This window comes from Protopterus annectens, chromosome 2.part0 (genome assembly GCF_019279795.1).
Source record: "Protopterus annectens isolate FY-2018-M chromosome 2.part0, PAN1.0, whole genome shotgun sequence".
In the NCBI taxonomy this organism is placed as follows: domain Eukaryota; kingdom Metazoa; phylum Chordata; order Ceratodontiformes; family Protopteridae; genus Protopterus; species Protopterus annectens.
Genome location: NC_056728.1, coordinates 1,729,080,208 through 1,729,102,707, shown reverse-complemented (window position 1 = coordinate 1,729,102,707; position 22,500 = coordinate 1,729,080,208).

The following is a 22,500-nucleotide window of genomic DNA, read 5'->3' as shown; positions in this document are numbered from 1 at the left end:
ATAGTTGCAAGTATAGATAACTTCTAGAAGAACCTCATATTGCTCAGGAATAAATGCAGGAATGGTTAAGGAGAGGTGAATTTAAACCAAGAGATGAAAGGTTAATATAGGCAGCCCAAGATAGTGGGCTATGTACACTCTGGTTTACAAAGTTCACTGAACATGTGGGAGAAACAGACAAATGTACGTTTTGTAAAACTGAATTGGAAACAGTCCACACTTTGTTGCTGGTTGTGACATACTAATGGCAGAAGGACTGCATACTGAAAGGCATAATAATGTGGCAAGACAGTTGCACTGGGGATTGTGCAAACATTATGGTATTAAAGTGGCTAATTAACACTGGAAACATGAGCCACAAATAATCAGGGAAAATTATGAAGTTTATATTACATGGGATCACCAATTACCAACAGTTCAAAAGATAGATGCTAAAAAACTGGATATAGTGGTCCAAGAAAAGAAGGCAAAAGTAGCACTGATCATTGAAATTGCTACACTCAGTGAGTACAGTGCCTTGTGTTCAGAGAGACACAAAGTCATAAAATATCAGGATCTGTAGGCAGAAATGAGAGCAATGTGGAAGAAAGATACCCAGACAGTTCCAACAGTAGTAGGAGCAACGGGTCTTATAGAAAAGAATCTACAATTGTATTTAGATATGTTACTAATCCGTGTAACCCCATACGAACTGGGCACATTGCAGGTGCTGTGAAGAGCACTTTTTGATGACATCAAAGACTGAAACAATACCAATTTCATGTTTAATTGTAGTTTGACTTAGGAACGGTGTCCATTCCTGTCATGGTATTAGAAACCCAAAAGACTTGGAGAAATTAAAAAAGAAAATATAAGTAACACATTTAAAAAATCACATAATAAAAAACAAAGACTGAAATATTTAAAGTCAGACTAACATAAAATAGTCAGCCTTTCATTCTTGAACTGTTGAACATAATATGTAACTAGAAACATTATTTATAAAACAGCAGAAGCAATAATAAATTATAAATATCTGAAATGAATAGAACTCCTGAAAATAATTCACACTAAAAAATGATGGGATATCTTAAACCTTCTTGTATAACCTGTAACCAGAAATCTAATATAAAAACATGCAAAATAAATATTTATCATGACTAATTTCTGAAAAACTCTATCTTATGAAAAACATTGAGGGAGAAGAGGAAGAAAGGGGTAGGTGGAAAAAAAAACAGATTAAATATGCCTTTCACAGATTATATATTAATTGCATAATTTCTAAATATCTAATACTGTTCATTCAGCCCTGGATCAAATAGAGCAATATATTGATAATAAAAACCCTATCCTTCTTATTTAATAGATGTATCATGCCGGTAAGATGTCACTCTGTTATAATGATATATAACCCTTAAAAACAAAATGGGCATTGTCATATTGAATGGTGTATCTGAATAAGGCACTTCTCTGTGGTATATATATATATATATATATATATATATATATATATATATATATATATATATATATATAGATATATATGGGTCTACCTGATAACACCGACACTCCAAAACACTGACAACAAAATAACCGACACGACAAAACCGAAAAAAATAAAGTTCAAAAACACGAAACTTCACATGCCCGACAAACCACAATCCCGACAATCAATAAAACAAATACCTTTCCAGAAAAACACACACACAACACAAGCACACCAAAAACCTTAAAAACCTACACTAAACCTTACATACACAACTATCTATGCACTAACCTTAACCCAAACCCTAACGCTAAGGTCCGTCACTATCGCACACTTACCTTACCCGCACCCTAACCGTAACTCACTTAATCTGCCCCTAACCCTTAACTCTGTCACTATCACACTTAACCCGTCCCTAAACCTAAAGTCCGTCACTATCGCACACTTATCTGACCTGCACCCTACCTTAACGTCCGTCACTATCACACACTTATCTTTCCCACACCCTTACCCTAATGTCCATCCCTATCGCACACTTACCTTTATATGTCGGTGTTCTCAGCGTCAGGATTCTCAACTGTCGGTCTTCTCCGTTGTCGATCTTCCGGTGTCAGCATTTAAAGATTTCGGCATTATATATATATATATATATATATATATATATATATATATATATATATAGGTTACATTCAAGTGATCTAACACTTTAATCACAAGTCATCTAGAAAAGTGATGAAATCACATTAGATCTAATGATATTCAGCAATATATTTTACCAGTTGTAACATTGATAATAAGGAAAGTTTATGATTTATGATCAATTTTATTAGTTTTCTTATAGTGTGACCGTGGAGTTGTTATATACAATTTAGGGGGTGTGGGGGCAAAGCCGCCCAACATAGGAGGTGCAGGAGGGCTTGCCTGCCTCCCCCCACAAAAAAAAAATTGTCTTAATGTCTGTGCTAGATGAAGTGTGTTTAGAACAGTTGTGCTTATATCATTTGTGTTTAGGTCAGTTGACAAAGACATATATATCCATGCATTGCTCTATTCTGTATGACTGAGTGTACTTAATGTCAAAGTGAAAGTACTGACAAGTGAAGTTTGGGAACAGACGAATTTGTCACGGGATGACCTTGGATGGATAAAGTTGGGGGGGGGTTGTGTAGGGTGATAAGTAGGTTGGGTTTGTGTGGGTAGGGAGCGGGTAGGTAAGAGTTAATTAAGGTGGGAGCTGAGGGAGGAAGTGAGGTAAGGCTTAGGGGTGGGTCTTAAGGGGTTTTGTAAGGAAAATTTATATGAGAAAGCACATTTTGGTGTGGTCTTGTTACTGCAAGCCTATGCCCTGACGACCTGTAGATACTGCTGCATGCAGGTAGGCCTTGGGTAAAACTAGAGGGTAGGATGGTCATTGTTGGGGGCAGAAAGGTCAATACATTAGGACATAATGACAGGAGTTTTTTTTTATTCTTTTATTTTATGGTTTCTGGATTTTGGTGGCTGCTAGTGATCATTGGAGTTTGGGATCAGGGTTTGTTTTGGGATGTAAGTTGCCTTGAGGGTGGTTGTATGGAGTTAGGTTCCCCATGCTTAAGTAACTGCATGGTGGCAAATCTTACTGTTTTGCGGTCTACGTGTGTCAGAGTGTTGTAAATTAGTCCCTATGTGAGGTTTTGGTGCCCTTGCCTCTTATTTTAGCTTTGTGCAAGTTTCGGCTTAAGAGGTTGAGAGCTATGGTCCTTCGGGTTAGTGCTGGTGCCTTTTTGTGAATGCAGCCCTGCATACTTCCCAGTATCGAAGGGGTAGGATGCAACTGAGGAGATATGTTAAAGTCAAAAAAAAAAAAAAAAAGAAATGGTTACAGTTCCCGTGGTAAGCGACTATGGTTGAGGGCCATTTTGGCCATTTCAAGATTGGATGTAGTTTCTCGGGTTTTGGGTTGCATAGGAGTAATGGTTTGTTGTTGGGCTTGGTTGTAACAGTGACGTCATCTTTGGAGCTGTGGTGTGCCGACTGCTGTTGTACAGGTGTTGGGTTGCAACCAATTTGTTTTGGGTTTTCTGGCAGGAGTTTAGGCCTCTTCTTTGGGGTTACTAGAATAAAGGAAGTAGAACGGGGTTGAAACTATGGGGAAGTGGAAAATTTAATGGCGAGTTTAGAGTGATGTTCTTTGCTTTTTTTTTTTTTCACGTTGAGAAGAACCCTGCTTGTGCAGGTTTTTGTTAAATTGTATATTTTTTGTATTTGCGAAAAATGACTCCATTAGAGTGCCTTTGAGGCCAAAGAGTTTGCTGCCATGGATTTGATTCATATGGCTGGTGATCAGACACTTGTTTATGTTTAGCTGTACACATGCTGTACTTTGTAAGGCTCATCCCATAATCTGAAAGTACCTTTTGAGATATCTTTTTACATGAACATTACTATGATGAACATTGCTGTGACACCTCAAACTAGGAACATAGCAACACTTTGTGCAAACACTTTCTTGAATGGGCTAGCTTTCAAGCATTTCATTTGGTATCATTGATAGAGTTGTCACCGCCCTTACTAGCGGTGCTTAGGAATTGGCATTGGAATTCAAGGAAGTACTTTGGCAGTTTAAATAAATGTTGCAGTCCAGCCTAGTTTTAATGGAACTATATCTGTGTTATCGGTTCTTGAACTGAGGTTAGCTAAGTTGTGGAGTTCATTTCATTTGGCTGTAATGTTCCCTGATGAAGTCCGAGGTAAAGAATGGCCCTTGGTAGGAATGAATAGTATTAGAAGTCAAACTGGTTTCAGTGGTTTTGCAGCCAGTTGGTGGGTATACACCTTGTCAATAGTGTTTAGCCTTGCCTAGAGGGGTAGTTGTGCATATTTGAAACAGCTGGTTTTGATCCCACATATGTCCTGCTTGGCAAGATTATGAGGATGGGTAAAGGTTGCCCATTTGACTTGGGACGGGGTTTGTTTCTAGGTCAAAAGGGCTTTGTCCCTTAGTTTAAGAAGGGTTTTCAGTTCTTATTCAAACAGGAGATTTTCTGTTATTTGAAAAGATGATGTGTGAGACATAATAACTTGTCTTGAAGGTGAAAAATATTTTGTGTTGGAGCTGTTGCTGTGATATTGGGGTCTTGAAGCACATTTTTGGAGGATCCACTGATAGCTGCAATGTGTTTTTTAGGTTTGTAATAATTTTGGGATATTTCAGCCTAAAGGTGGTTAGTTTTGGGGAGAGTTTGGGACATTAGTGGATGATTTGCAAAGTGATTTTGGGTAGACAAAAAATGAAGGTGGAAGTACATTTATTTTAGGGGTGATTGTTTTTGTTGTTGTTTGGTAAACAAATAATGGAATGGCTTTGGATAGCAGAATGGAGAGTGTGGCTTCATTAAATAATTGTACGCGATTGATTTTGGCTAGGAATTTAGCTATGTCATTTGAGAAGACTCCTAACTAGTTATGGTTGAAATTCCAAGTATACTGATGTTTTATGTTTGCCTATTGCTGAATTAATTGCACAAATAAAGGTTAAGACTGTTAAGAGAGGTTGGAGGGAAAAGGTAGGTGACAGCAATCGGATGCTGTTTGTTTTTCCAAGAGAAATTTAATAGGATCAAGTCGGGGGTCAGAGAAAGCACAGGCTTGAGGAATTATTGTTGGGATAAGATGGCATGTATAAAAAAAGTGTGCTTTATCTCTACTTTTTGCCTGAATCTGAGTTAGGGACATAATTGTAAGAGCTGTAGGTGTTGAAAACTGGGCTGGAATTTGGATCCACGTTCCTTTTACTGCTGTCATAAATGGGTATAATTTGTAAAGAAGGCATTTATTTAATCAAACTAATTGGAAATACTTTGAATATTAATTAAGAAAAAGAAAGTCGGGGGCTGTACCTGTTGGAAGCAGTTTTACTAAACTATGGACAAAAGTGTTCAGTATATTTGTGATAATGATGATCATAAAAGTAAACTTTATTTTATATATAGTGACAACATTTTTTCATAAACATGCTAACATCTCACAGAGAGCACGGAGGGAGTAGATGTACATGAAGCTTATGGAAGGGTACAAATCTATTAATTCATTAAGTTGCATTAGTAGGAGGATTGCTCAAAAATCTGCCTAGTACAACTAACAAGTCAACAAAGAATTATTGAAAATAAATTAAGAAGATATATATATATATATATATATATATATATATATATATATATATATATATATATATATGTATGTATATGTATATTTCTCAGAAATTCACCCCTAAGATGCCATTGATAGCTAAGGCTAAAGTTGGTATTCAACTATTGGAGAATGAATTAAGATGAAATGTTCTAAGTGATGCCAATAGCCAGCTCCACAGGTTTGGGGAACAAGACTTTTATTTTAAAATATGATGTTATAACCTCTGCTAGGTATGGTGTTTTTGGCACAGACGATCCATGGGCAAAATGTGGAGTACATACTAACAGCGGACTAGCAACTTCAACTAGAAAGCTCATAGGATGGTTCAAATATTCTGGTTTTAATTAAGAATAGATCAGTTAATAAATTGATATTATTTAGTCCTAATTCCCAAGAATATCAGTTTTAAATTTCTAATGCTGAATGCATAGCAGGCCTCCTTTTAATGGAACTTGAGGTACATTAACATTGGGCTTTGATCCCGGTACTTGCAAAGGACATTTCATAGGTTCATAGGTAGGTACTAGGCTATCTGCCCAAAGGCATTTATAAGCCTAGCCGGAATGTGTTGGCTTTCGCTGCCCCCTTAGATTAGTTCCCTGTGCTTCTGTCCAACAGAGCCATTGAAGTGATCCCTGGGATAAAATTTCTGTTTCCCATCCACTCGTCAAGGTTTCTTTTGAAGAGGGTTAGCGAGGAGCTCTGCCTAAATGTACACTGGAATCTTGTTCCAGAGCATGGGAAGTCTCTTGGACAGGAATAATCTAACCCTCCAGCACATCCTGTTTATTGTTGTGGTGAGGCTTAGATCCCTGGAGCATGTGGCTCAAGCAGATATGGTTTTCTTTAGGAAGAGCATGTCCATCAATTCTGGGTTGGACATGGCCTTGTATGACAGGCAGAGATCACCTCTGAGTAGGCGGTATGCAGCCAAGTACATCTGGAGTTTCTTCAGTCAAGCTGCATAGGGCATCTGCTTCAGGCCAGTGATCCTATTGGTGAGGTACTTCTGTGGTCTTTCCAGTTGTTGCAGGTGCCTTGTAAGGTACATCCCAAATGGGGCATTGTACTCTATGATGGCTCTGATGAGTGATGATTAGAGGGGCCCAATGACCTCTTTTGATCTGGATGCAAACCCTTTTGTGATTACGTGGGCCACATAGAAGGATTTTATAACCACTTTGGCAATGTGATTATCAAAGGAGAGGTTACTATCTACTTGGGTTCCCAGATCCCTTATTACATCTTCGGTATTTAGGGGGTTACCGCCTATGTGGTAGTTTGTGGGTACTTTGTTTTTTCCAAAGGGGATGACTATGCACTTTTTGGTATTTAGCTTGAGGCCATGGTTTTGAAACAAGGTATCTGTCTTAGTGAGACCCTTTTGAAGGATGTCTGTGTCAGCCAGAGAGTCAATTATAGCCCCTAGTTTGCAGTCGTCTGCGAACTTGGTCAGTCATAATCCTCCTGTGCTTGCCTGTACCTCTAAGAAGTATATACCGAACAGAAGGGGTCCTAGGACTGAGCCCTGAAGAACGCCACTTGTAACCGGTTTAGAGTCAAACCTAGCTCCCGCAACTCTTACCATGTGGGTTCTGTCCGTGAGCCAGTTGGCAACCTATCTCGTGACATAGGGGTTTATGTTAAGGCTGGTGAGCTTGTCTATAATACCTGAGTGGGGAATGGTGTTGAAGGCCTTTGTGAGGTCTAGGTAGGCTGTGTGGACCACCTTTCCCTCATCTATAGCCTTGGTAACTGTCTCAAAGAAGTCCACTCAGTTTAGGAGGCATGATCTGTGCTTAACAAAGCCGAACTGGGTAAGGTCCAGTGTTTGGAGGTTCTCAATGTCTCTGTTAATGAGATCCATGATGTTGCGCTCCATAGCTTTGCAGACCAAGCTAGTCAGGCTTATAGGGCGATAGTTCCCAGGGTCTGTTGTGGCTCCACCTTTGTGGACCGGAATAACTATTGCTGTGCGCCACTCTGTGGGCACGTAGCCTTTGGAGAGGCTGAGTTTAAACAGTGTGTTTAGGTGAGGGATTAGTTCATCTTTGAGTTCTGGTCCCATTGATGCTGTGTTTTTGGCTTTGTAGAGGGCTGTTTTAACCTGAGTGTCTGTGATTTCAGGGGCACTACATTATTCTGGTATAGTTATAGGCCCTATTGGGGGTGAAAGGGGGGTGAAGTTTTTACTGAACCTGTCTGCCAGGATATTGGCTATATCGGTCGGTTCAGTGTATTTTCTGCCATTCTGCACTAACTCCGAACAGATCTGAGAATTGCCACTTAGATTCTTGACATAGCTAAAGAATGCCTTGTGGTTATCTTTGGAGTCCATGGCAATTCTTCTTTCGAAGCAAGCCTTGGATGATTTTATGAGGGAACATAGTTTTTTGCTGATACTGATCAAGGATGTCTTTCCTTCTTGGGATTTTACTCTTTTCTGTACTAGTTTCCTCCTTCTATTGTATAGCTTATTTATGGCAGTGGTCCACCAGACTGGTTTCCTTTTCTTGGAGGAGTGAGTCTTGGTTTTGTTTGGGATAACACGATCCATGCATTCTTGTAAATGCCCGTAGAGTGCATTAGTAAAGGATTTTGCAGCTTGGACAGCGTTATCCTTTAGCATGGGGACTTTGAAACTTCCCACCTTGGTCTTAAATAACATGAAGTTTGCCTTTCAAAAGTTTTTCACGGTGGTTTCTTTGACCGGAGATGGTGGCGGAATGTCCATATCCAGAGTAATTAGTTTATGGTCAGATCTAACCAGCGAGGGGTTGACCTCCGGTGTAGAACACCGGTCGCCCATGTTGGTCATGACCAGGTTCAATATGTTGTCACCTCTGGTGGAGGTGTTGACCAGTTGATCCAGGGCATTTGCGTTTATAAATTCTAGTAAATGTTGGACAAGGGAGTTTGTACTTGAGTAGTTCTCCCAGTTAATGTTTGGGTAATTGAAATCACCCAATATCAAGGTGTTTGGTAGGACCTTTATGTTTCCCAGTGTTTCCAGGAATGTGGAGGGGGGGTCCTGTGACATGGTGGGTGATCTGTAGCAAGCTATAATTTGAATAGCAGTTTTGCTCATTGCTAGTTGCACGTGGATGACCTCTGAAGCATCGTGCTGTGCCACCAACCTGGAGGTGTGGGTATCCTTGATGAATATGGATACTCCCCCACCTTTTGTATTTCGGTCTGGGTCTTGTGGCTGAAATGTATGGTATGAGTTGTAGCCTGGTACTGCTGGGGTGCTATCTGGAGCCTTAAACCAGGTTTCTGTTACTGCACATATATCGATTTTCTCCATACTGAGGAGTGCCTCGCGTGCGTGCATTTTGAGGTTTAGACTTCTGGCAGTGAGTAGCATTACCCTCAGTTTTTAGTTACATGTGCTATTTATGGTGGTGGGTTTGTCTTTTGAGCCTTGCCTAAAAAAGGCACTATGGGGGTGGCAAGAGCCTTGGCCAGTATTCGAAAGCCTAAGGCTGACAGGTGCAAGCCAACTTTAGCGAAGCAGCGTGGCTTGTCGAGTATGTCATCCCAGGCTGACAGACACTGGATCCCCTTTTAATGACACCAGAAGCTTAGCCAATTGTTGAAATTGATCATTTTTTCTCTATACCGTGGTATCATTCTTGGTGAGGTCTGGATGCTACTCAAGGTTAGGGTCATACCGACCTGGGCTACATGATCAGAGAACTCCTCCATGTCTCTTTTCATGTAGTCCAGGGAGGTATGGCTCAGGTCATTCACACCAACATGGACAAAGACAGTCATATTTGTACTTGTTCTGAAGTGACCTGAGTGCTTGTGTTATGTGGCGGATCCTGGCACCCGACAGGCAGCTAACAGTAACCTTTTCCTTGTTCAGCCTAGTGAGTGGGACGTCAGTGTGCCTGACTACAGAGTCACCTATTACTAGTGTGTTGGGTATGTTATTTTGCCTTAAGGGCTGTGATTGCATGGCACACTGGTTTTGTGAAGTATGTGTTTCATGGTTTGTGTTGGGGGGGGGTGGAGGTTGCTTGGATGTCTGCTTTGGATGTCTCTGTTGCTTTTGCAGATTTTTATTTAGAGCCTCCGAGTATGTTTTTGTGTATTTATGTGTGTTTTTTACCGGTGCTGGTTTCATAGGTCTATGTGAGACTGGTGGTGTGATGCAAGTAATTCCCTTCTCCTCTTGACTGCCTGGTCCAGTCTTGGGTTGAGAGAGCTTAGCCTCCAGTTTGGCTGTATAATTGCATCTCTCACATGTATTAGTGTTTGGTGGAAGGAGGAGAGGATTGTCTTTGTACATGTGCAATTGTAACATTGCCTCAAAATGCCCAGATTCACCAGTTGGACCGGAGAGTACACCTGAAACTGCCCTTTGGACATGCCTGGATAGGTACAGTAAACTGTTTTACTAATTGGCTGGTAAGGTCGAATAGAGAGCCTTGTCCTTCTCTACTGTATAGGGGGGGGTCTAGTGCTAAGGTTTATTAGTGCTTGCTATGCGTTTTGAGCAAGTGCCGGGATGAGAAGTGAATGGTTTGAGTGCTTAATTTGAAAGTTTGTCTAGTTCCAAGGGAAAAATTGAAGAGTAGACTTTGTGGAGCCAGGAATAGTTATTCCCTAGGTAACCACCGCGCAAATGCGGGTTTTATAGCAGGGAAATGAAAGAGATAGAAATTAGCCCAAAATGGCCCATAAACTACTAATTTCTGGGCTGAAACCACTCCTCCAGGGAAAGATAGGCTGCTCAAAACTCCCTCTCTCACAGTGAACAGAGAATCTTCCTTCTATCCAAGTAAGGTATGGGCAAACACAGAAACTTGTACACAGCCTTGAATTCAGCACTATCCTGAAAACTGGACTATACTAGCTTAGAAAAGCGGGAAAACAAGTATTTTTTTTTTTGGTTTTTTGCTTTTTTCAGAAAATAAAACAGATACAATCAAAAACATCTTTAAATGCACAGAAATGACTATCAAACTTGAGTGTGTAGCCTACAACAGTTAAACAGGTAATTTAAACACAATAACAACCTTGTTGAAGTGCAGGCAGTAAAATAAGTGCAATGTGTAACTGAAACAAGCTTTTTAAATCACAGAAACTCTAGAAAATTGGTGTTTTAGGCTGAATTATCTAAAGGCAGCAAGAAAATGCAGAAAAATTATACTTAATCACTTCAAAGTCTCTCTTTTGTCTCTCTGCTGCTGTAGAACTCTGCAGGGTACCAGTCAGGAGCTTGCTGATCTGTATACTAGCACAAACACCTCTCAAATGCTGGTTTTATAGCAGGGAAATGAAAGAGAGAGAAATTAGCCCAAAATGGACAATAAACTACTAATTTCTGGGCTGAAACCACTCCTCCAGGGACAGATAGGCTGCTCAAAGCTCCTTCTCTCACAGTGAACAGAGAAACTTCTTCTATCCAAGTAAGGTATGGACAAACACAGAAACTTGTAACACAGCCCTGAATTCAGAACTAACCTGAAAACTAGACTATACTAGCTTAGAAAGGCAGGAAAACAAATATATTTTTTTTTGTTTTTGTGGGCTTTTACCATGCTGTTGTTCATGGCATATTCCTGCTGTAACTCTGCCATAGTGGGGGAGGGGAGGGTTAGGTTGACTTTGACGATGTCTTTGAATGTGCATTATGTATTTTCTATGATATATATTTCCCCCTTTTTTCTTTCTTGCAGATGTTTTTTTTTTGGAATGGTGCTGCTATAATTTTGATTAGGTGGTTATAAGGTGAAATCTTCTCTTTACATTCTAGAGGATTTACTTTTCTTCTTTTCTTTGTAGATGATGGTGTGCTGAGTACCATTTGTGGCGATACACAGTGAATTTGCAGATGATGGAAGCAAAGGCGAGCGAGGAGGTTACACATGGGGAGCACAAGTGGGCAACAGTTACTGACAGAAGGAGCTCTGCAAACAGGCAACAGAGAAGTGCGGCCCAGTGGTAGTGGAGCCCAAGGTGATCTAGAGTTGGCTGAACAAAGGTGGTGCATTTCATTGGTATGTGATCAACTAGGTAAAGTGGCTCACATTTCATGGGATACTAACAATTTTAATAGGGATGCTCAAAATTATTACAAAAAAATAAAATAAAATTCTACACTGATGGTTTAAGTCTTGGCAAGTTAGTCAATGTAGTTCAAGGGCAGCACCTGATGCTTTATGCCTAGTTCAAAAGGTGAAATAGGAAGAATCCCTGGGGTGAATTTACTGTTAGCCAGCTATTTACTCCATAGTTTATAAGAGGACAAGTGAGGTTTCTATGAAGGGGGGGATTGATCCAGATGTTGTATTTTCGGGAGACTAATCTGTTTCTTAAGCATGTGTTACTTAATGCGGCATACCAGGTTATGGGTGCTTAACTTTGGGTGTCATGGATACCCTTGAGTGGCTCTTTGGACTTATATGAATTGGTTACTTACGTATGACTTAAGAGTGGTGGAGTTCAAAGGGGCACAGCAGGTATGTGGGTAGTTTGTGGATACATGGGGAGCTGGGAGGTTGGGTTGGCTATGCTGTAGTGCGATGGCCTGACAGGGCTCTGTTTGGGAGCTGATGAAGTTCTCCCTTAAGAGGTGTTTTACCTGTTTTAAGGTTAGTGCTGTACATACAAACTGCCTAAGTTTTATCTTCTACCACAGCCATGGGTGCTCTGTTATTAGGTTAACTTGGGTAGCTGAGTGACCAGGGTTGTTTGTTTACTACTTGTTGAAGTCAAGTTGATCCATACAGTGCATTTGACAAATCTGGCTGGCAGTCGAGGCCATTCAGGGATCTCTATTGTGATGGAGTTTTAGGCTGTTGGAACAGCACACTGTGAGGTTGCAAGAAGGGGAATGTTGCTGGGCACCAATGGGAAGCTTGAGGATGTAGCTGCAATGGAATTATTTGACTGCTGGATTAGTGGTATGGAACTTTCAGGTAATTTTATTTGGTAAGTATGCAGGTAGGCATGTTAGTATGGGGTGGAAATCTGGGGTATAGTTACCTATTTACTTTACGGTGTTTTGGTAGAGGGCCATGAGGTGCTCTGGTGATAAGAAATGGTGATTGTTCATAAGGCGGGGTAATTTTGGGGTGACTAATTTGTCCTTCAAGTAGGTATTGGTAGTGTTAGATACTAGAGGTTGAAAGGGAGTTTCTCAAGATCCATTTTGTTTATGCTTAAGGAAATTTTGTAGATAGGGTTTTAGGAAGCATAGTCTTCATGAGGGTGTGTTTGGATTACGTTTGTTTAAATTGCAGTGGGGTATATTCTGAATTCTGTGGGGGGAGCAGCAAGGTTATGGGAGGGATGTTTGGTAAGTTTTTTTTTTTCTTAGATGTTACAGCAGGATCCATGGTTTACTATACTAACAGGGTATGAAATGGTTTAGAATTTTCATTGAACTGACTGTTTTTTGTTTCATTACCAAGATATGGTGCGGTGATGGGCATTCCAGTTGACGTGGTGTTCCCCAGCAAAGTCCCAGATGGGGGAAGCATGTTAGTGCTGGATGTCTGAGTTGTTAGAGGGATATGTGATGTGGTCATACCTGGCTGAACTCTAGTGGGAGTTAACTACTGGCTTGAAGGAAGTGGATTCTAAGTTAATGGATTATGTTGGGGTGGCAATTCTGGTTGCAGTGGTGCACAATGAGGCTTCAGTTAAGTGGTACTTAGTTATTGCTGTTAGAAGGATCATCATCTTGGGTCATTCTTTTGTCTTTTGGGGCAGCTAGCTGTGTAGCAATTAGATGCAATGGAATGAATTTCGGTGTTTATCAGGGATCTGGTGTGGTACAGTTCGGATGCAGTTCATTTCAATGAATTTGGGCTGGATTTATTTAACCCTAACTGGGTTTGAAGGTGGAGGTTCAATTGGAAGGCAGTATGGTCTGAGGGGGAACAGCCCTTTGGGCTGGTGGGTGGAGAAGAGGTTCAGGACTGACCCTCTTCTGTCCCCCTCAGTAGGATTTGGAATTGAGATGGTGACTGATAGTGGGTAAAATGGAATGGAAATATGGAATTGATGATGAGATTAAGATGAGCATGGACACTGCCCTCAGGATTACTATGATTTGGAATGAAAATATGGAATTGATGATAATATTAAGGTGAGCAGGGATGCTGCCTTCAAGATTACTATGATTTGAAACAGAAATATGGAAGTGATGATATTAAAGTGAGCGGGGACGCTGCCTTCAGGATTATTAGCGTAAGTGAGCAAGTGGGGGACACTGCTTATTCAGGGTGAGTGGGTGCGCTGCCCTTATGTTTAGTATCTTATTTGTTGCAATGTTGGATTATGTGTGCCTCAAAGTTTGATGTTTGTTATTCATTTCCATTACAATAAAGGTTGTCAACTGTCTTTGAGTGTTTGTGATTTTATTAGGACCGTGACAAGTGAAGTTTGGGAACAGACAAATTTGTCACGGGACTACCTTGGATGGTAAAGTGGGGGGGGGGGGTTGTGTAGGGTGATAAGTAGGTTGGGTTTGTGTGGGTAGGGAGCGGGTAGGTAAGAGTTAATTAAGGTGGGAGCTGAGGGAGGAAGTGAGGTAAGGCTTAGGGGTGGGTCTTAAGGGGTTTTGTAAGGGAAATTGATATGAGTAAGCACATTTTGGTGAGGTCTTGTTGCCCTCCCAGATTGGCCATTTTTTTGTGATGGCTTGAAGGGCAGAGAAGAGGGTCAGGATTGACCACTTCTGTCCCCTTCAGTAGGATTTGGAATTGAGATGGTGATTGATGGTGGGTGAAATGCAATGGAAATATGGAATTGATGATAATATTAACGTGAGCGGGGATGCTGCCTTCAGGATTACTATGATTTGGAATGGAAATATGGAACTGATGATATTATGGTGAGCAGGGCCGCTGCCTTCAGGATTATTAGGGTAAGTGAGCAAGTGGGGGATGCTGCTTATTCAGGGTGAGCGGGTGCGCTGCCCTTATGTTTACTCTTATTGGTTGCAACGTTGGATTATGTGTGTCTCAGAGTTTGATTTTTGCTATTTATTTCCATTACAATAAAGGTCGTCAAATGTCTTTGGGTGTTTGTGTTTTTATTAGGACCGTGACAAAATATGTTCAAACACACAGAATAATGAACTACAAAATATAAGAAAGGAACATTATTTTCTCTACCAATATTAGCACTAACTCCCCTGCCCAATACTAGCCTCAAAGTCATCTGAATATTGGCAATGTTACAGGAATGCTATGAGTGTTAACCCTAACCCTAATGCTGGCCCTTCCCCATACCCTAACCCTGTTCCTTACCTTAATAAAAACCTTCCCTTAGAATTTCCAATACACAAGACATACTCACACACACAAACACAAACATGCAAATAAACACAATAAAAACACTGCATTTATCCACATAAGTAACCCTAAAATGCATACACTGACACAAAAAACAGCACCTGTTCTTCACCTATCCTGGACCCTAACCATAATTCACAAACACAGCACAAATACTCTCACTCCCTCACTCCACTCACCTGTCTCGAGAAAACACACCATCGACATTTTGCACCCCTTAGCTATCCGTACCACTGACATTACATAACCTCCTCTGTGCTTGTCAACAAAACATGGGGAACTGTACAGATATATATGGTTTACCATTATAATTTTGCCGTACAAGTGCACAGCTATGAAGTATTCGAACAACAGATGTTCGAATACTTCATATTTCAGCACGTTATGTGAGCGAACATTATTATTGCGAGTGGACTGTGCATTCGCAATTATAACGTCCGCTCATGTAAGGAGATTGAGGTAAAGTGCGGTTAGGGAAATACATCCGTTTCCTCACTGTAGTGTGATCTCGGAGTTGGAATATTAAGTTAGGGGGGGTGTGGGGGGTGCAGGGGACTTGCCCCCCCTGCAGAAACGTGAGTTTAGGCTAGTTAGTTAGGGAGTTAAGAGAAGGATGGAATTGCTGTTAAGTGTCGAAAATGTTGCGAGCAACATTTTTGACACTAACAGCTGTTTTTTTGACTTTCGGAAGGTTCGGAATTGTGTACTTTCGGTGAAACACTTCGCTGATAAGTACACTTTTTTTTTAAATTTTTGACATAATGATAGTAAACCGATATATATATATATATATATATATATATATATATATATATATATATTTATAAGGGTCTACTACCATTTATCGAAATCACACTTACCCGAAATCCAAAAACCCGAGACGACTCCACAGAAAACTTATTCAACCGAAGCAATGAACTGATGACACTTTTAACAGGGAAACTAACCACTTGGCCACCATGGTGGATTTTTCCCCAGTGTAGTGCAATCTTGGAGATGGCATATTTAGTTAGGGGGGGGGTAAGAGGTGAAGCCTCCAATTTGCATGGGTTAAATTAGCTTTTCTTGTTTAGTTTTGTGTCCTGGATGACCTAAGGGGTTAGCTTCCCTGTTAAAAGTGTCGGTTCATTCCTTCGGTTGAATACATTTTCAGTGGAGTCGTCTCAGGTTTTCGGATTTTGGGTAACTGAAATTTTGATAAATGGTAGTAGACCCAGATATATATATATATATATATATATATATATATATATATATATATATATATATATATATATATAGATATATATATACATATGTATATATATATATATATATATATATATATGTGCGTGTGTATGTGTGTGTGAGCATGTGTATGTAATAAAATTAACAAAAATTAAACGCATACACATATAGTGTAGATAAATAAAACATATCTACAAAGTGACCAGATATTTGTTTTATTTCCAGTGTCTATATACCATTCACTGTTGGGATAGAACATCAACAACCAGAAATGTCCTAATAAACTTTTTGCAGATTAAATTTAGTTTCATAATTTATTCACATTTTAATAATTTTAAACCAATCCTTTAAAATATTCATCTATATGTTCCATCCCATTAATACTTATGATGTCACTATGTGACATTATCTCAAAGAATAAATTTGAAACATGTGGAACTTCTGTTTTAAGGAAGAAATATGCAGATCTGGTGCATATTTCATAACATGAGTCAACATAGATGTCACCTGGAAAAGTTGGCTGAAATTGTATAATTTTGTTAACACCTTTACTGAATTATCATTTGTATCACAGGCAAATTTACATTTATATAAAAATAATCAAACTGTACAAACAAGTTCACGTTTATAAATATTATACTTCACATATATTGTTATATATCATATAACCTAAGCAACATTACATAAATTATTCAGTTCATGCCCTCATTTTTTTTTAAACAAGAAACATATTTATTAAACCATCACTTATGACATAGGCAATCATACATTTAAATAAATGAAAACAAACCACACCAACACAATTGTTGTTGCAAGCATTTTACATCACAAACCATACAGACACACTCCCAGTTGCAAATATTATACATCGCTTATCATCTATCCAATCATTTTCAGTCAAGCATTATATAGTTCATTTAAGTCCTGCCTTCTTTTAAACCTCATTCTTCCCCTATATGTATTGTTCCCACAATTCTCATTTTTTTCCTGTGTAGTTTGCTCCTACCCTTTTCTAAAGATCTAAATTCCAGTTGTTTTATCTTTGTTACTATTTTAACTATTTCTAGTATAGTTGGTTTAGAATTTGATTTCCATTTTCTAGTAATTGCTTTTTTGTCAGGCACCATAATTAGAAACAGCACGGCCTTAACATGTCTAGGCAATTCCGATTTTGTATCACAGCTCAGAAAAATCATCTCCCTTGTCACACCAATCTGCCCTGCCAGCATCTGTGACAGTGAATCCCTTAGGGAATCGGTGAAGTCTGCCACCTCACCGCAGTCCAAGAAAATATGTTCCCAATTACCTCTTTCTTCCCTGTCATACCTCCATTTGCTGTCTACCTGAAGTAAAGTTCTCTGGAATCTACGTGTGGTATAAAAACATCTATGTAAACATTTCCAAGCAAAAATCCTAAATCTTCTAGATTTTGATGCATATTTGGGAGACATACATATATCCTCCCATTGTATTTCTGTGCATTGCTTATACAATCTCTCTTTCCAATCCTTTCTAACCTCCTCTGATTGACTCTTATAGTTATCATGCAATATTGTATATGCTATACTAATTATTCCCTTTTTAATGGCAACTTCTGCTCTAGATTCAACTAAAAACTCTACCAGTGCTGGTCTTTCATTTAGGACCCCCCATTTCTTTCTCTTTGCCTATACTCTGATAGCAATCCTTGATAGTGAAGGCAATTGCTAACCTTCAGTCAAAATACATTCTTGGCATCTTCCCATTCTATCGTATTTCCCTCTCTAGTTTTTGCTCCCAATATCTTGGTTCCTTTGCCAGTTTTCTCCAATAAATTCCATCCCCCTATTGCCTAGTGTCTATATCCCTAAATTCAGTCATCCCTATCAGCAGACTCTCCATTCCCATGTTGACTTAGTTCTTAAGATACTTTCTGTTACTTTATAAATTGTATAATTTTGCAAATTATGACCATTATTTGTCATGTCTGTGCAAAACTATTCAAATAGAAATAAAAATAGATGTACATGTTTTGTAAGCTATTGTTTATTTTAGTGGCCTTCTCTTAAGAAATTAGCATAATAATGGACCAGCTATATGTGGCGATTACTGGTTGTGGAATGGTTCTACAATTACAGGAATGGGTGAGCATATGAGAGACAAACATGGACTTTTTTATTTATCTTATGCTATACCATAAAAGATGTTTTCTTCACATTAGAGAGAAGGCACAGAAGGACTAATAATTCACCAATTCTTTTATGTATGAGAATAACAGTATAATGGCAAGAAATGCGTGAACTCAAAATTACTGTTACATTAGCGGTATAAGCACTTTTAAAAAGAAACACATTATATGGAAAGAAAGTATTTCAATGTTGGAATTAATGAATTATTTTGTTTATTATTATTGTGGTTTACAGGCAGGGACTCTGCCACAGAAACCTACATTTTAAAAGAAAGTCATCAGTGATTCATAGGCATAGGCTGTAATTTTTGTTTTTAATTGGATAAGCCGCAGGCTCATTTTTCAAACAGCTTACCTATCAGCACAGCCAAATGATCCATGAAACAATGGCCCTATGCATGTTTTATGCATTCCTAAATTCAGTTTTTGAGTTTTATATTTTTTCCTAGAAAGAGTAGCCCACTCATCCATCATGCTTTCTGTGAAATAATAATCCCTTGTTTCTTCCACATTATACTTACCTTTTGGTTTTTATTTTTTATTCATTATTAACTGGAAAAACCCACTAAGGTACAGGGTTCTTTTAGAGCAATCGAAAAACAATGTTTAGTTAAGTGACTTGCTTGGAGTTTCACAAAGGGTAACTGGAATATGAAGGAGGCAAACCATGGATTACAGGATGAAACTCTTTAGCAACTCTCAATCCTCTGGGCAAAATTACCAAATGTATGCTCTCTTGTTATACATCATTTTCTGAAAGGTGATATACTCTTGGGCTTTTTGGATCTCTGCCATGTGGACCCTTTTCAATTTCCTTGAAGTTCTGTAAATAAAATATCAGCAATGCCATTTTCATCTGCTTTTCCTCAAAACGATATAGTCTTTCTTTTCATAGGTTCTAGTGCAGCTCCTCCACCATGTGTTACCCTCCTGTAAATTGCCTCTATTTTATTCTCTCCAGGGAGGAGCCACTGACTGCCTGGGAAGAAGTATAATAATCTTTTGCCTTTTACAAGAGTCATTTCTGCCTCTTATGGTATGAAATGGCTTTGCTTTTTGCTAAAATAGCATTTATGTGAGAATCCCAAGGTCTTTCCTTGCTGAACATTGACCAGGTGTGAATCATGGATCCCAAGCGTCCTTTCTTGCTGAGCATTCACCAGGCGCTTGTCATGGAACAGCTGCTTCTTTAGAATTGAGTTTCCACAGGATAGTGAGTGTTAGCATTAAGTGAAAAACAATGGGATGTTTATTATTATAACTATATTGCTGTTTTATAGGGAGGGTAAACATTTTATTTAAATGATGAAAATCTGTGACTGTAAGAAACAATATTGTAATATATTATAAAGCATTGTGCTATCATGACATACACTGGCACTTGTTTAGCTTCTTGATGACAGAATCCATAAGATAGTTTCATCTCAGAATGATCCAGGAATTATGTACCACAACTTAATTGCATTGCTCACAACAAACGTCTTAATAAATATGGGCACAGCTTTAATTGACAAGTTTATAGCTTGACCCTCAGTGTTAAGGTCCATTTTAACTCATGAAAAGCAGGAATGTAAGGTCACAGTAGCAACACTATAATATAATATGTAAGAAATCAGAAAACACAATAAAGACAATTCACATTTTCAGTTCATAGAGAGAATGTAGGGCAACCACATGGAAAATGATGTTCATTGGCTTTTAAGGATGTTTTTATATCATGACATCCACTCAGACAGTAAACATTAGAAGCATCTGAGGACAATTATGTTAGGCTAACTGAAGAATAATATTTATCTTTTAGCTGCAATCCTGCTTGTATCACAAACCAGATTCACATGCCACCCACAGTTCCCATCTTGCAGTTCTGTTCCTAGCAGACTGTTGAAAAAAATTCTAGGTGTAGCCCCTTATTCCCATAGCCCTCTTCATCCATGAATTTCACCAGAATCTGTCAGCGCACTTCAGAATGCCCTGTTACTTTGTTAATGATCAAATCAGGAACTTCATCAAACTAGTTTCCCACAAGGAATATAGTTTGTACTTCAACGAATTTGCTAAACAAAAACATGTTCTTCTCTCATTGTGATTCATTTGTGATTTATTAAAAATACTGTCACCACTTTTTTCTTCAGCTGTGCACATCTGACAACAGTTTCAGAAGGTCCCCAAAAGCATACCACTTCTACAGGGTTTATTGCAAGAATATGGAATTTTATCTTTTGTATATAATTTTAAGAGCTGGTTTTGTTTTTGTATAAATATTTATTTATGAAGTGTCCTTAAATGTTTTAATTAAATAGACTAGAGACTTCCTGATTTTAAATTTCAAACTTAACATATCCATCTTACCTCTGTCCTTTGTGATATTTTCCTAACTGATTCCAGTATGTTGTCTCTCTCCTCTCATCCATATCAATAAATATTTAAATGAAGCCTAGCTTTGTGGCACAAACGGTACAGTCCTGACTATGACAGAGGTGAATGGGGTTTGAATAACAGCCCTTGCCTTGGAGAAGCTAAGTAATGAGTGGGAGGAGTGAAGGGGCATGGCTTGCTCTTCCCTTTTGGGGTGGGAGGGGATATGTGTACTTTAGAGGCACAACGGGTGATATTACTTTTCATATCCAGGTAGAGGAATCCACTACTTGTGCTTCACATGGAAGGGTGAGACTGCCTGAAAGGGAATACCCTTTACAGAAGTGAGGGGACACCCTTTACTGCAGTTCTTATCACACTCTCTCCAGATGCTTGGTCAGGTGCATGCAAGAAGTAAGACAACAGACAGAAATCATAGACTACCACTTAATAGTTTTCTGAATGAAGGCCTCTCCTGGTCAACCCGCACCCCTTTGCTGGGGAACAAATGGGCTGACTGACTGGGAAGAAGCTGATGACTTACAGGCAGCAACAGCAAACAGAAGAAAAAATATTTTCTTTTTTGGTTACCTGTTTAGAGAATTGTAGTGGACAAACATTTTATTGTCTTTGTTCTCTCGTTCGTGATGCAGTTAGTCAGTCTCATTACTGTACTTCAACTTAGTCTTGTTCATTGTTTTTCTAACTCAGTTAAGTTTACCACCCAGAAATGTATATATAGAGAGATAGACAGATAGATAGACAGACAGATAGATTAGATAGATAGATAGATAGATAGATAGATAGATAGATAGATAGATAGATAGATAGATAGATAGATGGATAGAGATATAGATATATATGCATGCATATTCAGAGAACTGCACTTGGACTGACAACATTCCTTTTAGACAGACTATCTGTCTTGTATTCAAGCATGTTAACCTTATTCATTTTTCATTGTGAAGCTGACCCGAACATGTAGATGTCAGAAATTTTAAATAACAGGAGCATGTTTCTTTTTTCATTTTTTTTTTTTGGCTTGCTATGCCATCATATTCTACATTACTGTATTTATTGCATTATTATCTGTACCATTGTGGATCCTATTTTAATCATCCCCCATTGTGTATGAATGTCCTTATATAACACACATCTTTAATATGTATCACCAATAAAATAAAAATGAATGCATCTGCTTTCTCTGTATACCATATTGTAATAAAAGCAAATTTAAATAAGTTAAATAGCAGAAAAATAAATTTAGTTCCTATATGCAGTTTTTCACACTTCTCTATCTTAATTTATTTTATCCATGTCTTTACCAGATAAGGCAAACAGGTACATGTACCTCTTGTCAAAGTTTGCCTGTGAGCACTGAGTCGGTTAAATGTCTTATGCATACAGTTTTCAAGTTCAGAGTGATTAATGCAAGCCATAGCCTACAATCTGAAATGTATTAGCAGTTCCTGGCCTTAACCATTTATGCTTATTTGCAAGACAAATGGTTAAACTAGCAGGTTCAATTAATTAGTTCTTTATTATGCATGCTCTACTTACATTTAGTAACCCTGTATTTGTGCTGAAGAAAAGACTTAACAGTTAGCAATTCTAGCCCTATTTGAGAATGTAAAAGAAACATTTAGAAGACAGTCTGACATGATGTAATTGGTTGATTAAGATTTCACCTTGAACAAACACAAGTTGGAGGTGAGCTGGCAGATCAGACCCTGAGGAAACAAAAGTGAAACAATAGATTTAAATGTTAATCTGAGCTCAGCTGCAGAATAGACTTGCAT